The sequence below is a fragment of the Piliocolobus tephrosceles genome, chromosome 3 (assembly GCF_002776525.5).
Source record: "Piliocolobus tephrosceles isolate RC106 chromosome 3, ASM277652v3, whole genome shotgun sequence".
NCBI classification, from domain to species: Eukaryota; Metazoa; Chordata; class Mammalia; order Primates; family Cercopithecidae; genus Piliocolobus; species Piliocolobus tephrosceles.
The window spans coordinates 137,167,375-137,190,425 of record NC_045436.1 but is presented as its reverse complement, the minus strand read 5'-3'; the positions used below and the strand labels follow the sequence as shown (position 1 = coordinate 137,190,425).

The following is a 23,051-nucleotide window of genomic DNA, read 5'->3' as shown; positions in this document are numbered from 1 at the left end:
AGATGACAAAGCCAAATATATATATATATATATATATCTGAGATTTAGGATATCTCAATAATAACCTCAAAAACTGGAAAGCAAAGAGTAAAAAGAGTGGGGAAAAAAGAGGACAAAACACAAAATTCAAGAATTGTGGGACAATTACAAAGAGTGTAACATGTGTGAAAAGGGAGTACCAGAAGGAAAGGAAAGGAACAGAAGAAATAATTAAAATAATAATGACTGAGAATTTCCCCCAAATTAATGTCAGATATCAAACCAGATATCCAGGAAGCTAAGAGAACACCAAGCAAGACAGATGCTGATAAAAACAAAAAAAGCCAACAAAATACCTACACTTAGATATGCCAAATCATATTCAACTACAGCAAATCTAAGATAAAGACAAAATTCTGAAAGAAGCCAGAAGATTAAAACACCATACCTATAGAAGAACAAAGATAAGATTTACATCCCCAGAATTTTTCCCCAGAAACCATGAAAGTAAGAAGAGGGGGTCGCTTCCAAGATGGCCGAATAGGAACAGCTTCGGTCTGCAGCTCCCGGCGAGATAAATGCAGAAGACAGGTGATTTCTACATTTCCATCTGAGGTACCTGGTACATCTCAATGGGACTGGTTGGACAGTGGGTGCAGCCCAGGGAGAGTGAGCCGAAGCAGGGCAGGTTGTCGCCTCAACTAGGAAGCGCAAGCGGTGCGGTACCTGGAGGAGCAGTACACTCTTGCCCAAATACTGCACTTTTCCCATGCAGACCAGGCGATTCCCTCCCGTGCCTGGCTCAGCAGATCCCATGTCCATGGAGTCTTGATCGCTGCTAGCACAGCAGTCTGAGATCTACCTGGGACGCTGGAGCTTGATGAAGGGAGGGGCATCTGCCACTGCTGACACTTAAGTAGGCGGTTCTATGTTCACAGTGTAAACAAAGCAGCAGGGAAGCTCAAACTGGGTGAAGCCCACCACAGCTCAGCAAAGCCTACTGCCTCTCTAAATTCCACATCTGGGGACAGACCATATCTGAATAAAAGGCAGCAGACAGCTTCTCCAGACTTAAACATCCCTGTCTGACAGCTCTGAAGAGAGCAGTGGTTCTCCCAGCACGGTGTTCAAGCTCCAATAACGGACAGACTGCCTCCTCAAATGGGTCCCTGACCCCTGTGTAGCCTGACTAGAAGACACCTCTCAGTAGGGACAGACAGATACCTCATACAGGCGGGTGCCTCTCTGGGATGAAGCTTCTAGAGGAAGGATCAGGCAGCAATATTTGCTGTTCTGCAGCCTCCACTGGTGATACCCAGGCAAACAGGGTCTGGAGTGGACCTCCAGCAAACTCTAACAGACCTGCAGCTGAGAGGCCTATTAGAAGGAAAACTAATAAAAAGAGAAGAAGAGCATCAATATCAACAAAAAGGACATCCACACCAAAATCCCATCTGTAGGTCACCAACATCAAAGACCAAAGGTAGATAAAACCACAAAGATGGAGAGAAGCCACAGCAGAAAGGCTGAAAACTCCAAAAACCAGACTGCCTCTTCTCATCCAAAGGAACACAACTCCTCGCCACCAAGGGAACAAAACTGACCAGAGAATGAGTTTGATGAATTGACAGAGTCAGGCTTCAGAAGGTCAGTAATAACAAACTTCTCCAAGCATATTCTAACCCATCGCAAGAAGTTAAAAACTCTGAAAAATGGTTAGACGAATGGCTAACTAGAAAAATCAGTGTAGAGAAGAGCTTAAATGACCTGATGGAGCTGAAAACCACAGTATGAGAACTTCATGAAGCATATACAAGCTTCAATAGCCGAGTCAATCAAGTGGAAGAAAGGATATCAATGAATGAAGATCAAATTAATGAAATAAAGTGAGAAGACAAGATTAGAGAAAAAAAGAGTGAAAAGAAACGAACAAAACCTCCAAGAAAATATGTGACTATGTGAAAAGGCCAAATCCACGTTTGATTGGTGTACCTGAAAGTGATGGGGAGAATGGAACCAAGTTAGAAAACACTCTTCAGGATAATATCCAGGAGAACTTCCCCAACGTAGCAAGGCAGGCCAACATTCAAATTCAGGAAATACAGAGAACACAACAAAGATACTCCTCTAAAAGATCAACCCAAGACACATAATTGTCAGATTTAACAAGGTTGAAATGAAGGAAAAAATGTTAAGGGCAGCCAGAGAGAAAGGTTGAGTTACTCACAAAGGGAAGCCCATCAGAATAACAGCAGATCTCTCTGCAGAAATCCTACAAGCCAGAAGAGAGTGGGGTTCAATCAACATCCTTAAAGAAATTTCAACCCAGTATTTCATATCCAGCCAAACTAATCTTCATAAGTGAAGGATAAATAAAATCCTTTACAGACAAGCAAATGCTGAGAGATGCTGTCACCACGAGGCCTGCCTTAGAAGAGATCCTGAAGGAATCACTAAACACTAAATACCAGACACTGCAAAAACATGCCAAATTGTAAAGACCAACGATGCTATGAAGAAACTGCATCAATTAACGGGCCAAATAACCAACTAGCATCATAATGACAGGATCAAATTCACACATAACAATATTAACCTTAAATGTAAATGGGCTAAATGCCCCAGTGAAAAGACACAGACTGGTAAATTGGATAAAGAGTCAAGACCCATTGGTGTGCTGTATTCAGGAGACCCACATCGCTGATAAAACAGACTTTAAACCAACAAAGATCAAAAGAGACAAAGAAGGCCACTACATAATGGCAAAGGGATCAATTCAACAAGAAGAGCTAAGTATCCTAAATATATATGCACCCAATACAGCAGCACTCAGATTCAAAATGCAAGTTTTTAGAGACCTATCAAGAGACTTAAGACTCCCACACAATAATAACAGGAAATAAGAGAAGACACAAACAAATGGAAAAACATTCCATGCTCATGGATAGGAAGAATCAATATCATGAAAATGTCCTTACTTTAAACTTGAGATGAAACCAAAAAAGAGCCTGCAAAGCCAAGACAATCCTGGGCAAAAAGAACAAAGCTGGAGGCATCAGGCTACCTGACTTCAAACTTTACTACAAGGCTAGAGTAACCAAAACAGCATGGTCTTGGTACCAAAACAGATATATAGACCAATGGAGTGTCAGAACAGAGGCCTCAGAAGTAACACCACACATCTACCACCATCTGATCTTTGACAAACCTGACACACACAAGCAATGGGGAAAAGATTCCCTATTTAATAAATAGTGTTGGGAAAACTGGCTAGCCATATGCAGAAAACTGAAACTGGGCCCCTTCCTTACACCTTATGCAAAAATCAACTCAAGATGGATCAAAGACTTAAACATAAGTCCTAGGACCAAAGAAATCCTAGAAGAAAACATGGGCAACACCACTCAGGACATAGGCATGGGCAAAGATTTCATGTCTAAAACTCCAAAAGCAATGGCAACAAATGCCAAAATTGACAAATGTGATCTAATCAAACTAAAGAGCTTTTGCACAGCCGAAGAAACTATCATCAGAGTTAACAGGCAACCTACAGAATGGGAGAAAATTTTTGCAATCTATCCATCTGACAAAGAACTAATATCCAGAATCTACAAAGACCTTAAACAAATTTACAAGAAAAAAAGCAAACAACCCCATCAAAAAATAGGCAAAGGGTATGAACAGACACTTCTCAAAAGATGACACTTATGCCGCCAACAGACATTTGAAAAAACACTTATCATCACAGGTCATTAGAGAAATGCAAATCAAAACCACAATGAGATACCATCTCATGCCAGTTAGAATGGCAATTATTAAAAAGTCAAGAAACGACAGATGCTGGAGAGGTTGTGGAAAAACAGGAACGCTTTTACACTGTTGGTGGGAGTATAAATTAGCTCAACCATTGTGGAAGACAGGGTGGTGATTCCTCAAGGATCTAAAATTAGAAATACTATTTGACCCAGCAATCCCATTACTGGGCATATACCCAAAGGATTATAAATCATTCTACAATAAAGACACATGTACACCTATGTTTACTGCAGCACTATTCACAAGAGCAAAGACTTGGAATCAACCCAAATGTCCATCAATGATAGACTGGATAAAGAAAATGTGGCACATATACACCATGGAATACTATGCAGTCATAAAAAACGATGAGTTCATGTCCTTTGCAGGGACACGGATGAAGCTGGAAACCATCATTCTCAGCAAACTATCACAAGATCAGAAAATCAAACATCACATGTTCTCACTCATAAGTAGCTGAACAATGAGAACGCATGGACACAGGGAGGGGAACATCACACACTGGAGCCTGTGGGGGGTTGGGGGCTAGGGGAGGGATAACATGAGGAGAAATACCTAAGGTAAGTGACAGGTTGATGTATCCAGCAAACCCCCATGACACATGTGTACCTATGTAACAAAACTGCAAGTTCTGCACATGTAACCCAGAATAAGAAGAAAGAATGAAGAAGAAGAAGAAAGAAGAAGAAAAAGAAGAAGAAGAAGAAGAAGAAGAAGAAGAAGAAGAAGAAGAAGAAGAAGAAGAAGAAGAAAGAGAAGAAGAAGAAGAAGAAAGAGAAGAAGAAGAAGAGGAAGAGGAAGAGGAAGAAGAAGAAGAAGAGGAGGAAGAAGAGGAAGAGGAAGAAGGGGAGGAGGAGGAGGGGAGGAGGAGGAGGAGGAGAAGGAGAAGAGGAGGAGGAGGAGGAGGAGGAGGAGGAGGAAGAAGGAGGAGGAGGAGGAAAGGAAGAAGAAGAAGAGGAAGAGGAGGAGGAGGGGGGAGGAGGAAGAAGGAGGAAGGAGGAGGAAGGAGGAAGGAGGAGGAGGAAGAGGAGGAAAGAAGAAGAAGAAAGTAAGAAGAAAGTGGAATGAAATATTTAAAGTCATGAGAAAAGGCCGGGTGTGGTAGCTCACACCTGTAATCCCAGCACTTTGGGAGGCCGAGGCAGGCGGATCACTTGAGGTCAGGAGTTTCGAGACCACCTGGCCAACATGGTGAAACCCCATCTCTACTAAAAATACAAAAATTAGCTGGGCTTGGTGGTGGGCGCCTGTAATCCCAGCCACTCAGAAGGCTAAGGAAGAAGAATCGCTTATAGTTGGGAGGTGGAGATTGCCAACATCATGCCACTGCACTATAGCCTGTGTGACAGAGTGAGACTCCACCTCAAGAAAAATTAAAAAAAAAAAAAAATGTGGGGAAAAAAAAAACCCACCAGCCTAGAATTCTGTATCCTGTGAAATTATCCTTCAAAAGTAAAAAAGAAATAAAAACTTCCTCATAGAAACAAAAATTGACGGAATGTGTTGCTGGTGGACCTGCCTTGAAAGAAATGTTACAAGTAGTTCTTTAAAAATAAAAAATAAAAAAAGGAAAAGGAAAATTACATAGCTCAGAAACTCAGATCCTCAAGGAAAAATCCCGGAGAAGGAACAAGTGAAGGTAAAAATAAAAACTTTTCTTTTACTTACTCCTAATTAACTTACCAGGAAACAGTTGTTCAAAATAGCAATAGCAACAATGTATTAAATTATATATGCATACATATGTGTGTACATATATACACATATATATGTACATGCTTATGTAGAAGTGACATGTATCAGCAATGATACAAAGGAGAGGAGGGAGGAATCAGGATTATTTTGCTATAATAAGGTACTCACACTACTGATATATATTGCAAGCTCTCGAGCAACCACTTAAAAGTAACACTATACCACTAACAACTTAGAAGTAATACTACCACTAAATGTACATTGCAAACTCTCAGCAACCACTTAAAAAAGCAACAAAGAAATATAACACACATATCAAAAAAGGAAAGAAAATGGAATCATATAAAATCCTCAACTAGTACCATAAAAGGCATAAAAAGAGTAGAAGACATAAATAGGAACAAAGAATAAGGGCAACAAATAGAAAAGAACAACAAATATTGTAGATATTAAACCAACTACATCAATAATCACTCTAAATATCAATGGTCTAAATGCACTGATGAAAAGAAAGATTGTCAGGTTTGTCAAAGATCAGATGGCTGTAGATGTGTGGTATTATTTCTGAGGGCTCTGTTCTGTGCATTGGTCTATATCTCTGTGTTGGTACCAGTACCATGCTGTTTTGGTTACTGTAGCCTTGTAATGTAGTTTGAAGTCAGGTAGCATGATGCCTCCAGCTTTGTTCTTTTGGCTTAGGATTGTCTTGGCAATGCACACTCTTTTTGGTTCCATATGAACTTTAAAGCAGTTTTTTCCAGTTCTGTGAAGAAAGTCATTGGTGGCTTCATGGGAATGGCACTGAATCTATAAACTACCTTGGGCAGTATGGCCATTTCACAATATTGATTCTTCCTATCCATGAGCATGGTATGTTCTTCCATTTGTTTGTATCCTCTTTTATTTCACTTAGCAGTGGTTTGTAGTTCTCCTTGAAGAGGTCCTTTACATTCCTTGTAAGTTGGATTCCTCGGTATTTTATTCTCTTTGAAGCAATTGTGAATGGAAGTTCATTCATGATTTGGCTCTCTGTTTGTCTGTTACTGGTGTATAAGAATGCTTGTGATTTTTGCACATTAATTTTGTATCCTGAGACTTTGCTGAAGTTGCTTATCAGCTTAAGGAGATTTTGGGCTGAGATGATGGGGTTTTCTAAATATACAATCAAGTCATCTGCAAACAGGGACAATTTGACTTCTTTTCCTAACTGAATACCCTTGATTTCTTTCTCTTGCTTGATTGCCCTAGCTAGAACTTCCAACACTATGTTGAATAGGAGTGGTGAGAGACGGCATCCCTGTCTTGTGCCAGTTTTCAAAGGGAATGCTTCCAGTTTTTGCCCATTCGGTATGATATTGGCTGTGGGTTTGTCATAAATAGCTCTTATTATTTTGAGATATGTTCCATCAATACCAAATTTATTGAGAGTTTTTAGCATGAAGGGCTGTTGAATTCTGTCAAAGGCCTTTTCTGCATCTATTGAGATAATCATGTGGTTTTTGTCTTTGGTTCTGTTTATATGCTGGATTACGCTTATTTATTTTTGTATGCTGAACCAGCCTTGCATCTCAGGGATGAAGCCCACTTGATCATGGTGGATAAGCTTTTTGGTGTGCTGCTGGATTCGGTTTGCCAGTATTTTATTGAGGATTTTTGCATCAATGTTCATCAGGGATATTGGTCTAAAATTCTCTTTTTTTGTTGCGTCTCCACCAGGCTTTGGTATCAGGATGATGTTGGCCTCATAAAATGAGTTTAGGGAGGATTCCCTCGTTTTCTATTGATTGGAATATCTTTGACAAACCTGACAAAAACAAGAAATGGGGGAAGGATTCCCTATTTAATAAATGGTGCTGGGAAAATTGGCTAGCCATAAGTAGAAAGCTGAAACTGGATCCTTTCCTTACTCCTTATATGAAAATTAATTCAAGATGGATTAGAGACTTAAATGTTAGACCTAAAACCATAAAAACCCTAGAAGAAATCCTAGGTAATACCATTCAGGACATAGGCATGGGCAAGGACTTCATGTCTAAAACACCAAAAGCAATGGCAGCAAAAGCCAAAATTGACAAATGGGATCTCATTAAACTAAAGAGCTTCTGCACAGCAAAAGAAACTACCATCAGAGTGAACAGGCAACCTACAGAATGGCAGAAAATTTTTGCAATCTACTCATCTGACAAAGGGCTAATATCCAGAAACCTACAAAGAACTCAAACAAATTTACAAGAAAAAAATGAACAACCCCATCAAAAAATGGGCAAAGGATATGAACAGACATTTCTCAAAACAAGACATGCATACAGCCAACAGACACATGAAAAAATGCTCATCATCACTCGCCATCAGAGAAATGCAAATCAAAACCGCACTGAGATACCATCTCACACCAGTGAGAATGGCAATCATTAAAAACTCAGGAAACAAAAGGTGCTGGAGAGGATGTGGAGAAATAGGAACACTTTTACACTGTTGGTGGGATTGTAAACTAGTTCAACCTTTGTGGAAAACAGTGTGGCAATTCCTCAAGGATCTAGAACTAGAAATACCATTTGACCCAGTCATCTCATTACTGGGGATATACCCAAGGGATCATGCTGCTATGAAGACACATGCACACGAATGTTTATTGTGGCACTATTCACAATAGCAAAGACTTGGAATCAACCCAAATGTCCATCAGTGACAGACTGGATTAAGAAAATGTGGCAAATATACACCATGGAATACTATGCAGCCATAAAAAAGGATGAGTTCCTGTCCTTTGTAGGGACATGGATGCAGCTGGAAACCATCATTCTCAGCAAACTATGGCAAGAACAGAAAAGCAAACACCGCATGTTCTCACTCATAGGTGGGAATTGGACAATGAGATCACTTGGACTCTGGAAGGGGAACATCACACACCAGGGCCTATTATGGGAAGGGGGGAGGGGGGAGGGATGGCATTGGGAGTTATACCTGATGTAAATGATGAGTTGATGGGTGCTGATGAGCTGATGGGTGCAGCACACCAACATGGCACAAGTATACATATGTAACAAACCTGCACGTTGTGCACATGCACCCTAGAACTTAAAGTATAAAAAAAAAAAAAAAAAAAGATTGTCAGAGTGGATAAAAAAACAAGACATAACTATGTTGTCTACAAGAAACCCACTTTAAATATAAAGACACATATAGATTACAAGTAAATGGATGAAGAAAGAGATGCCATGCTAACACTAATCAAAACAAAGTGAGAGTAGTTATATTAATTTTAGACAGCAGACTTCAGAGCAAGGAAAGTTCTCAAAGATAAAGATTAGCATTACAAAATGATAAATGGTCAATTATCCAAAAAGACATAACTATACTTAATGTGCGTGCATGCCTAACAGAGCATCAAAATGTGTGAGTGAAAAACTGATAGAATTACATGGAAAAATAGATGAATCTACTCTTAGAGTTGTAGATTTCAACATTCCTCTATCAGAAGCAAACAGTTCAGAATCAGAAGCAGGCAGAATATCAGTAAGGACATACCTGAACTCAACAACACCATCAATCAAATGAATATAACTAACATCTATAGACTAATTCAACAACAGGAGTTTACACATTCTTCTCAAACTCACATGGAACAGTCACCAAGATAGAACACATTCTGGGCCATAAGACAAAATTAAAAGAATACAAATATACAATATCTGCTCTCAGACCACAATGGAATTAAACTAAACATCAGTAACAGATAGACAGGTAGAAAATCCCAAAATACTTGGAGATTAAACAACACACTTTTAAATGACAGATGGGTCAAAAAATAAATCTCAAGAGAAATTTTTTAATATTTTAACCATAATGAAAATGAATACAACATCAAAACTGTGGGATGCAACAAATGAAATGCTTAGGGGGAATTTTGCTGCATTAAATACATACATAGAAAATAAGACAAATCTCAAATCAATAAGCTAAGCTTCTACGTTAGGAAACTAGAAAAGGAAGAACAAATTAAATCCAAAGTAAAGAGAAGAAAAATAAAAATTGGAGCGGAAATCAACAACACTGAAAACAGGAAATAGAGAAAAACAAAAGCTAGTTCTTTGAGACGATCAATAAAATTGATAAGCTTCTGGCAGGTTAACTAAGAAAAAAGAGACACGACATAAACTACTAATATTAGAAAATAAAATCAGAGACAATACTACAGATTCCATGAACATTAAAAGGATAACAAAGAAATACTATAAACAGGCTGGGCATGGTGGCTCATGCCTATAATCCCGACACTTTGGGAGGCAGGCAGATCACCTGAGGTCAGGAGTTCAAGACCAGCCTGGCCAACATGGTGAAACCCCATTTCTACTAAAAATACAAAAATTAGCCAGGCATGGTAGCGAGGACTGTAACCTCAGCTACTTGGGAGGCTGAAGTAGGAGAATCGCTTGTATGAGGGAGGCAGCGATTGCAGTGAGCCAAGGTCACGCCACTGTACTCTGGCCTGGGCAACAGAGTGAGACTCTGTCTCAAAAAAAAAGAAAAAAAGAAAAAGAAAGAAAGAAATACTATGAACAATGTGATCAATAAAACTGATAAGCTTCTAGCAGGTTAAGGAAGAAAGACACAGGACACAAATTACTAATATTAGAAATGAAACAAACAGGGGACCGGGCGTGGTGGCTCCCACCTGTGATCCCAGCATTTTGGGAGGCTGAGGTAGGAGGATCATCTGAGGTCAGGAGTTTCAGATCCTCCTGGCCAACATGGCGAAACCCCATCTCTACTAAAAATACAAAAATTAGCCAGGCACACTACTCAGGAAGCTGAGGTACAAGAAGTGTTTGAACCCGGGAGGCGAAGATTACAGTGAGTCAAAGATCATGCCACTGCACTCCAGCCTGGGCCACAGAGCAAGACTCCATCACAGAAAAAAAAAAAAAAAAAAAGAGGGAGAGAGACAGGGAGTGAGGGGACAACGAATACTACAGATTCCATAAACATTAAAATAATAATAAAGGAATACTGTGAACAATGCTTTGCTCACAAATTTGATAACTGAGATTAAATGAACCAATTCCTTGAAAGTCACAATCTGCCAAAATTCACACAAGAAGAAATAGGCAATCTTAACTTGCCTACATTATTAAAGAAACTGAATCAATAATTAATAACCTTCCAAAAGAGAAAGCACCATGCCCAGATGCATTCACTGGTGAATTCTACCAAACTTTTAAAAAGAAATTATACCAATTCTCTACCACTTCTTTCAGAAGATAGAAGCAGAGGAAATACTCTCAAACTCATTCTATGAGGCTAGTATCACCCTAATACCAAAACCAAGAAAAGTCATTACGAGAAAACTACAGACTAATATCTATCATGAACATAGATGCAGTTACCGTCAACAAAATATGAGCATGATAAACCTAATGATGTAATAAAAGAATTATACATCACAACCAAGGTATTTATCCCAGATACGCAAAGCTGGCTCAACATTTAAAATTAATTAAGGTAATTCATCACATGAACAGGCCAATAAAGAAAAGTCACATGATCGTATCAATAGATGCAGAATAAGCATTTGACAAAATCCAACACTCATTCATGATAAAGACTCTCAGTAAATTTAGAGGGAAATTTCCTCAACCTGACAAGTAATATCTACAAAAAACCTACCGCTAGCATCGTTCTTTTTTTTTTTGAGACGGAGTCTCACTCTGTCACCCAGCCTGGAGTGCAGTGGCGCGATCTGGGCTCACTGCAAGCTCCGCCTCCCAGGTTCACGCCATTCTCCTGCCTCAGCCTCCCAAGTAGCTGGTACTACAGGCACCTGCCACCATGCCCGGCTAATTTTTTGTATTTTTAGTAGAGACAGGGTTTCACCATGTTGGCCCGGATGGTCTCGATCACTTCACCTCATGATCCGCCTGCCTCGGCCTCCGAAAGTGCTGGGATTACAGGTGTGAGTCACCACACCTGGCCCTAACATCATTCTTAATGGTGAGAAACTAGAAGCTTTCCCACTTAGATGAGGAACAAGACAAAGGTGTCCCCTCACTACTCCTTTTCAACAACATACTAGATGTCCTAGCTACTGCAATAAAATAAGGAAAGGAAATAAAAAGTATATAGATTGAAAAGGAAGAAATAAAACTGTGTTTGTTCACAGATGACAGGATCATTTATGTAGAAAGGCCAAAAGAATTACTGGAACCAATAAACAATTATAACAAGGTTGCAGGATACAATGTTAACATACAAAAGCCAACTCCTTTCCTATAAACCAACAATGAACACACAGAATTTGACACAACACAATTTATACTAGCACCACAAAATATGAGATACTTAGGTATAAACCTGACAAAATTTGTATAAGACTTTTACGAGGAAAACTACAAAACTCTGATTAAAGCAATCAAATAAGTAAATAAATACATATTTCTATGTTAATAGATAGGAGGACTTTTGTTGTTGTTTGAAAGAGATGGATGCACCCAAGCTAGAGTGCATGGTGCAGTCATTACTCATTGTAACCTCAAGCTCCTGAGCTCAAGTAATCCTCTAGCCTTAGTCTCCCCAGTAGCTGGGACTACAGGAATATGCCACCATACATGGCTAACTTTTTTTTTTTTTTTTTTTGGTAGAGACAGGGTCTCACTATGTTGCCCAGGCTATTCTTTAACTCCTGGCCTCAAGAAATCCTATTGCCTCTGCCTCCCAAAGCATTGAGATTACAGGTGTGAGCCACCTTCCCCAGACAGGAAGACTCAATATTGTCACAATGTCAGTTATTCCCAACTTGATCTATAGGGTCAATGCAATCTCAATGAAAATTCCAGGAAGTTATTCTGTGAGTATTGACAAACTGATTCTAAAGTTTATGTGGAAAGACAAAAGACTTAGAATAGCCAACACAATATGGAAGGAAAGAACCAGGCTGGAGGACTAACACCGCCCAACCCAACACTTACTATAAAGCAACACTCATCAAGAGATGGTAGTATGCGTGAAAGAACAGAAATAGATCAATGAAACAGAATAGACAGCCCAGAAATGGACTCACATAAACATATTGACTGGCTGGGCACAGCGGCTTACACCCATAATCCCAGCACACTGGGAGGCCCAGGAAGGTGGATCACCTGAGGTCAGGAGTTGAAGACCAGCCTGGCCAACATGGTGAAACCCCGTCCCTACTAAAAATACAAAAATGAGCAGGGCATGGTGGCGCGTGCCTATAATCCCAGCTCCTCGGGAGGCTGAGAAAGGAGAATTGCTTGAACCTGGGAGGAGGAGTCTACAGTGAGCCAAGATTGTGCCACTGCACTCCAGCCTGGGTGACAGAGCAAGACTCCGTCTCAAAAAAAAAGTATCAACTAATCTTTGATAACGGGGCAAAGGCAATACACAAAGGAGAAAAGACAGCCTTTTCAACAAATTGTGCGGAAACAACTGGACATTCACATGTAAAAAAATAAAGAAATAAGTCTAGACGCAGACCTTGAACTCTCCACAAAAATATTAACTCAAAATGAATTACAGACCCAAATCTAAAATACAAAACTTGAAAACCCCTAGAAGAAAACACAGGAGCAACTCTAGCTGACCTTGAATTTGGCAATGACTTTTTAGATATGACACCAAAGGCAGGAAACTGATAAGCTGGTATCACAGTTTGAATGTCTGTCCCCTCCAAAACTCACGTTGAAACTTAATCCCCGATGTGGTAGTATTGAAACACAGGGCCTTTAAGAGGTGATTGGGTCATAAGGGCTCTCACCAAAATTCTTGGATGAATAGATAATGGATTCATGAGTTAATGGATTAATGGGCTATCATGGGAACAGAACTGGTGGTTTTATAAGTAAGAGACCTGAGCTAGAACACTCAGTCATGTGATACCCTGCACCGCATTGGGACTCTTTAGAGAGTCCCCACTAGCAACAAGGTCCTCATAAGATGCGGTCCCTCAATCGTGGACTTCTCAGCCTCTACAACTGAGAAACATATTCCTTTTCTTTATAAATTACCCAGTTTCAGGTAATCTGTTAGAAGCAATAAAAAACAGACTAAAAAACAGACTAAGATAGCTAGACTTCATTAAAATTTTCTGCTCTGTGAAAGGCACTGTCAAGAGATTGAAAAGACAAGTCACAGACTGGGAGAAAATATTTGCAAAACCTACATCTGATAAAGTAGCATCCAAAATACATAAAGAACTCTTAAAATTCAAAAATAAGAAAACGATCTTTTTTTTTTTTTTTTTTTTTTGAGACGGGGTCTTGCTCTGTCTCCCAGGCTGGAATGCAGTAGCGCAATCTCTGCTCACTGCAATTTCCACCTCCCGGGTTTAAGTGATTCTCCCGCCTCAGCCTCCTGAGTAGTTGGGGCTACAGGTGCGCACCACCACACCTGGCTAATTTTTGTATTTTCAGTAGAGATGGGGTTTCACCATGTTAGCCAGGCTGGTCTCAAACTCCTGACCTCAGGTGATCTGCCCGTCTCGGCCTCCCAAAGTGCTGGGATTACAGGGGTGAGCCACCATGCCCAGTCACAACCTGCTTTTTTTAAAGGGCCAGACACATCACCAAAGATAAACAGATGGCAAATACACATGCGAAGAGATACTCCATATCATACACTATCACGGAAATGCAAATTAAAACCACAATGAAATACCACTACACACTTAGTAGAATGGATAAAATTCAGAGCAATGACAAACCAAATGCTGGTGAGGATGTGAGAGAAGAGAAACTGGTGGGAATGCAAAATGAAACAGTCACTTTGGAAGATAGGTTGGTGGTTTTTTACGAAACTAAACATATTCTTAACTCATCCAGCACTTACTCGTCGTTATTTACTCAAAGGAGATGAAAACATATTTCCACACAAAAGCCTATATATGGATGTTTACAGCAGTATTATTCATAACTCCCAAAATTTGGAAGCAAACAAGACATTGTTCTGTCGGTGAATAGATTTGATGAAAAAAAAAAAAAGCAAGCTGTGGTACATCCAGATTATGGAATATGATTTAACACTAAAAGGAAATATGCCATAAAAAGCCATGGAGGCTGGGCGTAGTGACTCACGCCTGTAATCCTAGCACTTTAGGAGGCTAAGGTAGGCAGATCACTTGAGCCCAGGAGTTTGAGACCAGCCTGTGCAACATGGCGAACATTCATCTCTATTTAAAAAATAGAAAAATGACCAGGCATGGTGGCTCATGACTGTAATCCCAGCACTTTGGGAGGCCGAGGCAGGCGGATCACGAAGTCAGGAGATCGAGACCATCCTGGCTAATACACTGAAACCCCATCTCTACTAAAAATACAAAAAATTATCCGGGCTTGGTGGCACACGCCTGGAGTCCCAGCTACTCAGGAGGCTAAGGCAGGAGAACTGCTTGAACCCAGGAGGTGGAAGTTTCAGTCAGCAGAGATCGCACCACTGCACTCCAGCCTGGGAGGCAGAGAGAGATTCCATCTCAGAAAAAAAGGAGAGGGGAGGGGAGGGGAGGGGAGGGGAGGGGGGGGGGGGGGGGGGGGGGGGGGGAGGGGGGGGGGGGGGGGGGGGGGGGGGGGGGGGGAAAGGAAAGGAAAAAAGAAAAATTAGCCAGGCATGGTGGGACATGCCTGTAATCCCAGCTACTTGGAAGCAAGAGGATCACCTGAGCCTAGGAGGTGGAGGTTGCAGTGAAACAAAATGGCGCCACTATACTCCATCCCAGGTGACAGAGCAAGACCCTGTCTGAAAATAATGAAGAAGAAGAAGAGGAGGAGGAGGAGGAGGAGGAGGAAAGAAGAAGAAAGAAGGAAGACAACATGGAAGAAACTTAAGTGCATATTACTAAGTGAAAGAAGTCAGCCTGAAAACAGACTAGATGATTTCAACTCTATGACATTCTGGAAATGGTAAAACTACAGAGAGAATTAAAACTTCAGTAGTTGCAGGGGGGATGAGGGATAAACAGGTGGAGCCCAGGGAATTTTTAAGGCAATGAAGCTACTCTGTATACTACAATAGTGGATACATGTCATTAGAAGTTTGTCCAAACCCATGGAGTGTATGACACCAAAGAGTGAGACCTAATGTAAACTATGGACTCTGGGTAAGGATGATGCATCAATATAGCTTCACGAATTGTAGCAAATGTACCCCCCTGCAGGGGTATGTTGACAATGGAAGCTATGCATGTGTGGGAGCAGGGAGGAAATAGGAACTCTCTGTACCCTCCTCTCAATTTTGCTGTGAACCTGAAACTACCCTGAAAAGTTGTCTTTTTTTAAATGAGAAAGAAATTTTTACTTTATACCCTGTGTACCTTTTAAAGTCTGATGTTAATTTTTATTAGCATGAAGTTGTACTTAACACAATTTAGAGTCTTCATTTTACTTAACCAATCAGCACATAAAATGCTGTTGACCTTGAAACTGTTCCCTCATTTGGCATCCAGGACACCACATTGCCTAAGTTTTCCTCCACTGGCCAGTCCTTTTCAATCTTCATGGCTAGTTCTTATTCTCCCAACTTCATCATGTTGGATGCCCCAGGACTCAGTCCCTGGACCTCCTTTCTATCTATACTCCAACTTATCCAGCCTCACAGCTCTGAATATCATCTTTATGGTATTTAAAACAGATTGATATTGTCTGTTATTCCCTACTGTAACAGACCAACTCAGGACTGCTGTTCATTTTTAGTATTAGTCATGCACTAGCACAATTCAATTCAGGCATTATTCATGCCTGAACAAAATAAAGTGCTCTCAGGTACCACCAATAGCACCCAAAAAACTCCAATCATTAAAACTACATACAATACCAATTTTTACAGAAATTTCAATTTGACAAGAATGATTTTACTTGTCCCACCCTTTTGGAGGGTAATCTGAGATTTGTTGTTGTTGTCGTTGTTTTATTTGTTTGAGACAGAGTTTCACTCTTGTTGCCCAGGCTGGAGTACAATGGTGCGATCTTGGCTCAATGCAACCTCCACCTCCTGGGGTCAAGTGATTCTCCTGCTTCAGCCCCCCAAGTAGCTGGGATTATAGGTGTGTGCCACCACACCTGGATAATTTTGTTTTGTTTTGTTTTTTACTAGAGATGGAGTTTCATCATGTCAATCAGGCTGGTCTCGAACTCCTGACCTCAAGTGATCCACCTGCCTCAGCCTCCCAAATTGCTGGGATTACAGGTGTGAGCCACCACACTCAGACAATCTGAGATGTTTAAAGGTAGAAAAGTAGAAAGAGAATTGAATTAGGGCAATGCTAATCTCTTATGTATTTAAAGGCAGAAAAGTAGAAAGAACACTGAATTTACAAGTCTTTCACTAAATTCTTATCTAGGTGTTACTTTTCCTAGAAAAGCATGTCACAGCTAAAAATCACAAATCCAGAATCAGAACCATAACAATTACAGGTGTTTAATAAGTTCAAAAGGGCTTAGAGATGACTTAGTTTGTTTTTTTCAAGCTTTTTTGTTTAAATATTAAGCTTCCATATAAGAACTCAAGAAAGGAAACCTGATCAAGTTGAAACTCTTATTTAACAGATAGGGAAACCTACAGCCCAGAAATGTTTAGAGACTTGCCCATGGATAAAGCTCTCACTAGTAATACCAAGACCAGAAAGTAATTCTCCTGTTCCCTAATTCAATGCTCTTTCTACTTTCTACCTTTAAACATTTCAGTAAATACTCATGTGATTAATTTTATGTGTCAACTTGGATAGTCCATGGTACCCACATGTTTGGTCAAACATTATTCTAGATATTTCTGTCCAGATATTTGTTACATGAGATTAACACTTAAATCAGTAGACTTTGAGTAAAGCAGATTACCCTCCAAAAGGGTGGGCTTCATCCAATCAGTTGAAGGCCCTGATGGAGAAAGACCTTTTCAGAAGGGGGAATTCTGCTAGCAGACTGAATTGCAACTCTTCCCTGGGTCTCCAGCCTACCCTGTAGATTTTTGACTTGTCAAGCCTCCACTATCAATTGGGCCAATTTTTAAAAATTTAACAACTCTCCCTTTCCCTCTGTCTTCCCACCACCCCCATATACATGTGTTTACTAAGAATGTTAAGAAAGTCTGTGACTAAATATATAGAAATAATATGAATTAGTGGGGGAGGGGGGTGACTGCTAATTAGTAAAAAATTTCTTTCTGGGGGTAATACAAATGTTCTAAAATTAGACAGTGGTGATAGTTACACAACTCTGTAAAAATACTAAAATCCAGTGGATCGTATACTTTGCAAAGGTGAATTTTATGGTATATGAATTACAGCTTAATAAAGCTATTATATATTGTTGAAAGGAAGGAGGGGGAAGAGGAAGGAAGAAAAGAAGAAAAGAAAGCCAGTCAGCCTGTGAAACTAAGAAGCATTATAAATGAAAAGGAAAAAATGTCAACTACTTCATAAATTAATATTTACTCTTTCAAAGTCATTGAGTTACACAGGGAGCCCCAAAGAAATGTTAGAGAATGGAATCAGGGAAAACCAACAAATAGTTGCAAAAGCCTGATTTTTTTCTTTTTCTTAAATCAAAGGCAGCAACGCAGTTAAATAAAAGCTGTGACATCTGAGAGATCAACTATAAGCTGCATTAAGGAAAAATGTCTTAGTTAACGGTGACATGTGAAACCAAACTAGAGAACTAAAATCTTTCACTTGGAATAACTTTAACTGTTTTAAAAATCCTTCCTATACTTAGTCAAATCACAGGAATCATTTCAAACAACAAAAAGTTTCTATTGTATTTACCATATTTGCACTATTTGCAAAGATTAAAATATATTATGAAATCCTCAGTATCTCCCACCCATAATATAGTGTGAACTTAAGTGATAGGTACTCAGTATGAAAAACAGATTTTTAAAAAAAGGAATATGGTATGAATAGTGCTTCTATGTACAAAGAAGAAGACAAAGAGTAATAGATGTCCCAGTAAATTATGATTACATTGAGAAATTCAGCATAGCTAGAACAAATTGTGCATTTGTAGGGATTGGCAAGAAATAAGGTCAAAAAGCTAGGCTGGAACATATCAGAAAGCAAAAAATGGGAATGCACATGTCAAGGAATTTAGATAGTCCAAGAGGACTTTTAATCAGGGGAGCAAAATCATCAGAATTGAGTTTTAGAAAGATATATACAGTGGCAGATACTAGAGGAAGAAAGACTTAAGAGAGGACAATAATTAGGTGAGAAATTATAAAGGCCTGTCATAGGACAGTGACTATGAAATTGAAAAGGAAGGAAAATAGATTGAGACATTTAGAAGATGATCGATCTAAAGATGTCTAATGCAAGGTAGGTACTCAGTATCTTGGAGTAGATAAAAAATATATATATGGTGGTTAAAGAGAGGGATGACTTGATTTCCATGAGTCCTGAATTAAGTACAATGTCAAGAAGAAAATTTGGAACTACTGGTAAGATATAAGTTCATTAAAAATCACTGATGAATGTTTCAAATCAATCAAGCACCTCCGTACATGAACAGCAAAGGCACGTACATTTGCATTTCCCACACGATGGGTCACTGTGGTTAGGAGTCGGCACAGCCCTCTTCTCTAACAATCTGGAATTCTCTAGTACTAACTGGTCTACTTTTGACAAGTAGCAGTTGAAGAGTCATGCAGTGGTTTTAAAACAGGTCTGCAAATTCTTCAACACTCTTTCTACCAAAAGTTGGATCCATGTCCCCTGACCCTGGGCAGTCTGTGACTGCCTCCACAAACAGAATGTGGCAGAAGTGGTGCCAGCTTCTAAGGCAGGTCAGAAAACGCCACACAGCTACTGCTATGCACGTACGTACGGCTGCTGGGATTCTAGCTACTCTGAGGCCACACACCATGTAGAGAGACCACATCAAGAGACACTTAGAAAAGTTGCAGCTGTTTGACTCTTCCAAGGCCAGGTGTTAGACATGTGCATGAAGACCCCAGCCCAAGCCATGGTCTGACTGTAGCTTTGCAAGAGAACCCACATGAGAAATGCCTGGCGGAGCCTAGGTAACTCTCACATTTGTGAGCAAAATAAATTATTCTGTCTTTTAAAAATGACTGTTTTAGGGTAGTTTTTCACAAAGCAATATTGATACCAAGGACAAGCCAACTGCTGGAAAAAGAGCAAAACCCTTCCCTGATCCTACAATGGGCTGGGAGACTGGGGAGAAGAGATTGTTAATGAGAGAGGGAGGTTCCCTCAAACAAATATATTTCCCCTATCCCCCCCGAAAAAAAAGATTCCAAGAAGAGAAGTAACAACACTCTTGCATTTGTAATTCATATGTTGGGGACTTAAACTAAAACCTCACAAGACAGTACTTGTTGGAGATAATTTTAAAGTGAGTGATGGGGGAAAAAAATTCTCAAAGGTTATTTCCCAAGAAATAGAAAAAATCCTCAGGAGTGAGGATTGTATGGAAATGTTTTTCTCACCTAAAACAAAAACTGGTACTGTTGTAAACAGGATGCCAGTGTGAAAAAAGCAATCATGATAGAATATTACTTTTACAATTATTTTATTCAAATTTACATTTTATTCAGATTAAAATCAATATATGAATTCATAATCTATTTCTTTTTTTTTTTGAGACGGAGTCTCGCTCTGTCACCCAGGCTGGAGTGCAGTGGCCGGATCTCAGCTCACTGCAAGCTCCGCCTCCCGGGTTTAAGTCATTCTCCTGCCTCAGCCTCCCAAGTAGCTGGGACTACAGGTGCCCACCACCTCGCCCGGCTAGTTTTTTGTATTTTTTAGTAGAGACGGGGTTTCACCGTGTTAGCCAGGATGGTCTCGATCTGCTGACCTTGTGATCCGCCCGTCTCGGCCTCCCAAAGTGCTGGGATTACAGGCTTGAGCCACCGCGCCCGGCCCATAATCTATTTCTTGATACATCAGCAATATGGACTTTACCAAAGATCATCTCATTAACTTGAGGAAAAAGAAAATAAAACAGGATGAATTCAGTTCATAAAAGTTGTGAAGAATCCTGACAGTTTTTTTTGACAAGGTAGTTTTTTTTGACAAGGTAGGGTTCTACCTCATCTGGCTCCAATTCCAGTTGTTCCCACATATCTTTACAAATTATGTTTTCAGCTTTGGTTGCCATTAACAAAAGGGTGAAATTGTTGGGAAATAAAAAATAACATATGTATTGCTATATCAAAGAAATGGCCATGATCTCAACTTAAACCAGTCTTCCCATGAAAATTTACTCATAAATTCCATGCTGATAAAAAAGGGATAATAAAAGTGCTATTTTAAGAGGGTTTCATGAAGATTAAGAATGTTACAAGCCCTCTGTAAGGATGGGCTTACTTAAAAATATTGAGCATCAGGCCAGGCATGGTGGCTCATGCCTGTAATCCCAGCACTTTGGGAGGCTGAAGTGGGCAGATCACTTAAGGTCAGGAGCTTGAGACCAGCCTGGCCAACATGGTGAAACCCTGTCTCCACCAAAAATACAAAAATTAGTAGGGTGTGGTGGTGTGTGCCTGTAGTCCCAGCTACTTGGGAGGCTGAGGCAGGGGGATCACTTGAACCTGGGAGGCAGAAGTTGCAGTGAGCCAAGACCACATCACTGTACTCCAGCCTAGGCAACAGAGTGAGACTCCGTTTCAAAAAAAAAAAATTAAATAAGAATTATATATATATGCATCAAATTGGACTCTGACACCCGTTCCCCACTCCTGTAAAAAACAGAACTCCAAAGTTTTAGCTATAGATACAGCTAGCCACCTGAACATTACGTTTCCCACCTTTCCTTATAATTGCTTATAGCAATATGACAATGTTCTGGCCAAGCAAAGATAAAAAGTGCAGGTTGGCATCTGGAAAGGAGCACATGTACCCTCCTGGCCGGGATCTCTTTCCTCCTTCCTCCTGACAAGACAACAACTGCCCAGACACGGAAGACACATGTTAACTACATCACTTTTCCCTCCACCTCTCCCCAGCTACAGATGGGAAGTAGATACTTATCTTGTTTAAGCCACATAAAAAGAAAAAAAATAAAAACCCAAGCATCAACTATGTGTCAGGCACTGTCCTAGGCAGTTGAGATGTATCAATGAATAAAACAGATGCAAAATCCTGCCCTCATGAAGCCCCATTGCTAATAATGGCAGATAATAAACAAGATATTATAGTAAGTAGATTGTGAAGCTATCAGAAGAAAAAGTAGAGAAGAATCATGCAGTGGCAAGTGCGGGAGATGGGGTAGGGGTTGCAATTTTTAAGTAGTCAGAATACAAGTTGTCAAAAAGGTGACATTTGAGCAAAGATTGGAAGCAAGAGAGTCATCCAGGTGGACATCAGGAGTAAGAACATTCCAGCCACAGGAAGAGTCAAGGAAGGCCCGAAGTGGAAACACATCTGGCATATTAGAGCAACAGCAAGGTGATAAGCAACATCATAACAGATGAGCAAGAAAATGGTAGGGGAATCGGTCAGAAAGGCCGAAAGGGGCCAGATCAGGTAAGGCCTGTAGACAACCGCACTCCGAGGCAAGGAGAGAACCACTGCAGGGTGGACAGCAGGTAATGTGATCCACCATACATTTGAAAGAATCACTCTGGCTGCTGAAAACAAGCAAAGGGTAGAGAAGCACAGAAGCAGGGAGACCTCTAGATAAGAGGCTATTTGTGACTGAACTGTTAGCAAAACTCTTGTCTTTCAGCACAAGAAATTGGGTTTGGATTCAGTTTAACCCAGCTATTACCCTCTGTTCCCCTGGAAACCATACAGGCAGAATGTCAGCTGTGTTACTAGGCAACACTGCTTATGGTAAAAATGACCCACTGGTAAACTGCGAAGGGACCTGGAGAACTATAAAGCACCTGGCACTGGCCATAGCTTAGGGCTTCTCTTAGTGTGAAGACTCCTGTAACTGGCCACGTGCCTTGTCAGCATCCTGGAAGCTCATTGTTGTCAAGCGAAATAATAACTTGTGGAGGATGGGGCTCCTAAGCCATGTTAGTGATAATGTGAGCCTCATTACTCATTACACCTGGGCTTCACCAAGAAGCAGGGAGTGGCACAGAGAATGTTCTGGCTGTTCTATTTGTGGACTGCTACAGGTACCCCACCAAAGAGAAGACCTGGAGCTTCCCTGATGGTAAGCTGTGTTTCCTGTCCCATATCCTCCCAAGAGAATCTGATGTCAAATGTGGTCTGTGGCAATCCGTAGGTCTGTCTAGTTGAACCCTAAGAAACCTCCCTGGGCCAGGCACAGTGGTTCATACCTGTAAGGACCACTTGAGGCCAGAAGTTCAAGAGCAGCCAAGGCAAAATAGTGATAACCTGGTCTTTATAAAAAATATTTTAAAATTAGCCAGGCATGGTAGTATGAACCTGTAATCCCAGCTACTCAGGAGGCTGAGGCAGGAGAATCACTTCTTCCCAATAATTCAAGGCTATAGTAAGCTACGATCATACCACTGCACTCCAGCCTGATTGACAGAAGACAACTCCATCTATAAAAAATAAGAAAGAAAGAGAGAGAGAGAAAGAAAGAAGAAAGAAAGAAAGAAAGAAAGAAAGAAGAAAGAAA

General features: G+C 40.3%; 1 protein-coding gene across 1 annotated transcript in view; it reads right to left on the bottom strand.

The window, feature by feature from the left end:
* The window catches only part of FRYL (FRY like transcription coactivator), a 286,322-nt gene that overhangs the window by 233,933 nt on the left and 29,338 nt on the right, over positions 1 to 23,051 (bottom strand). The window lies entirely within an intron of this gene.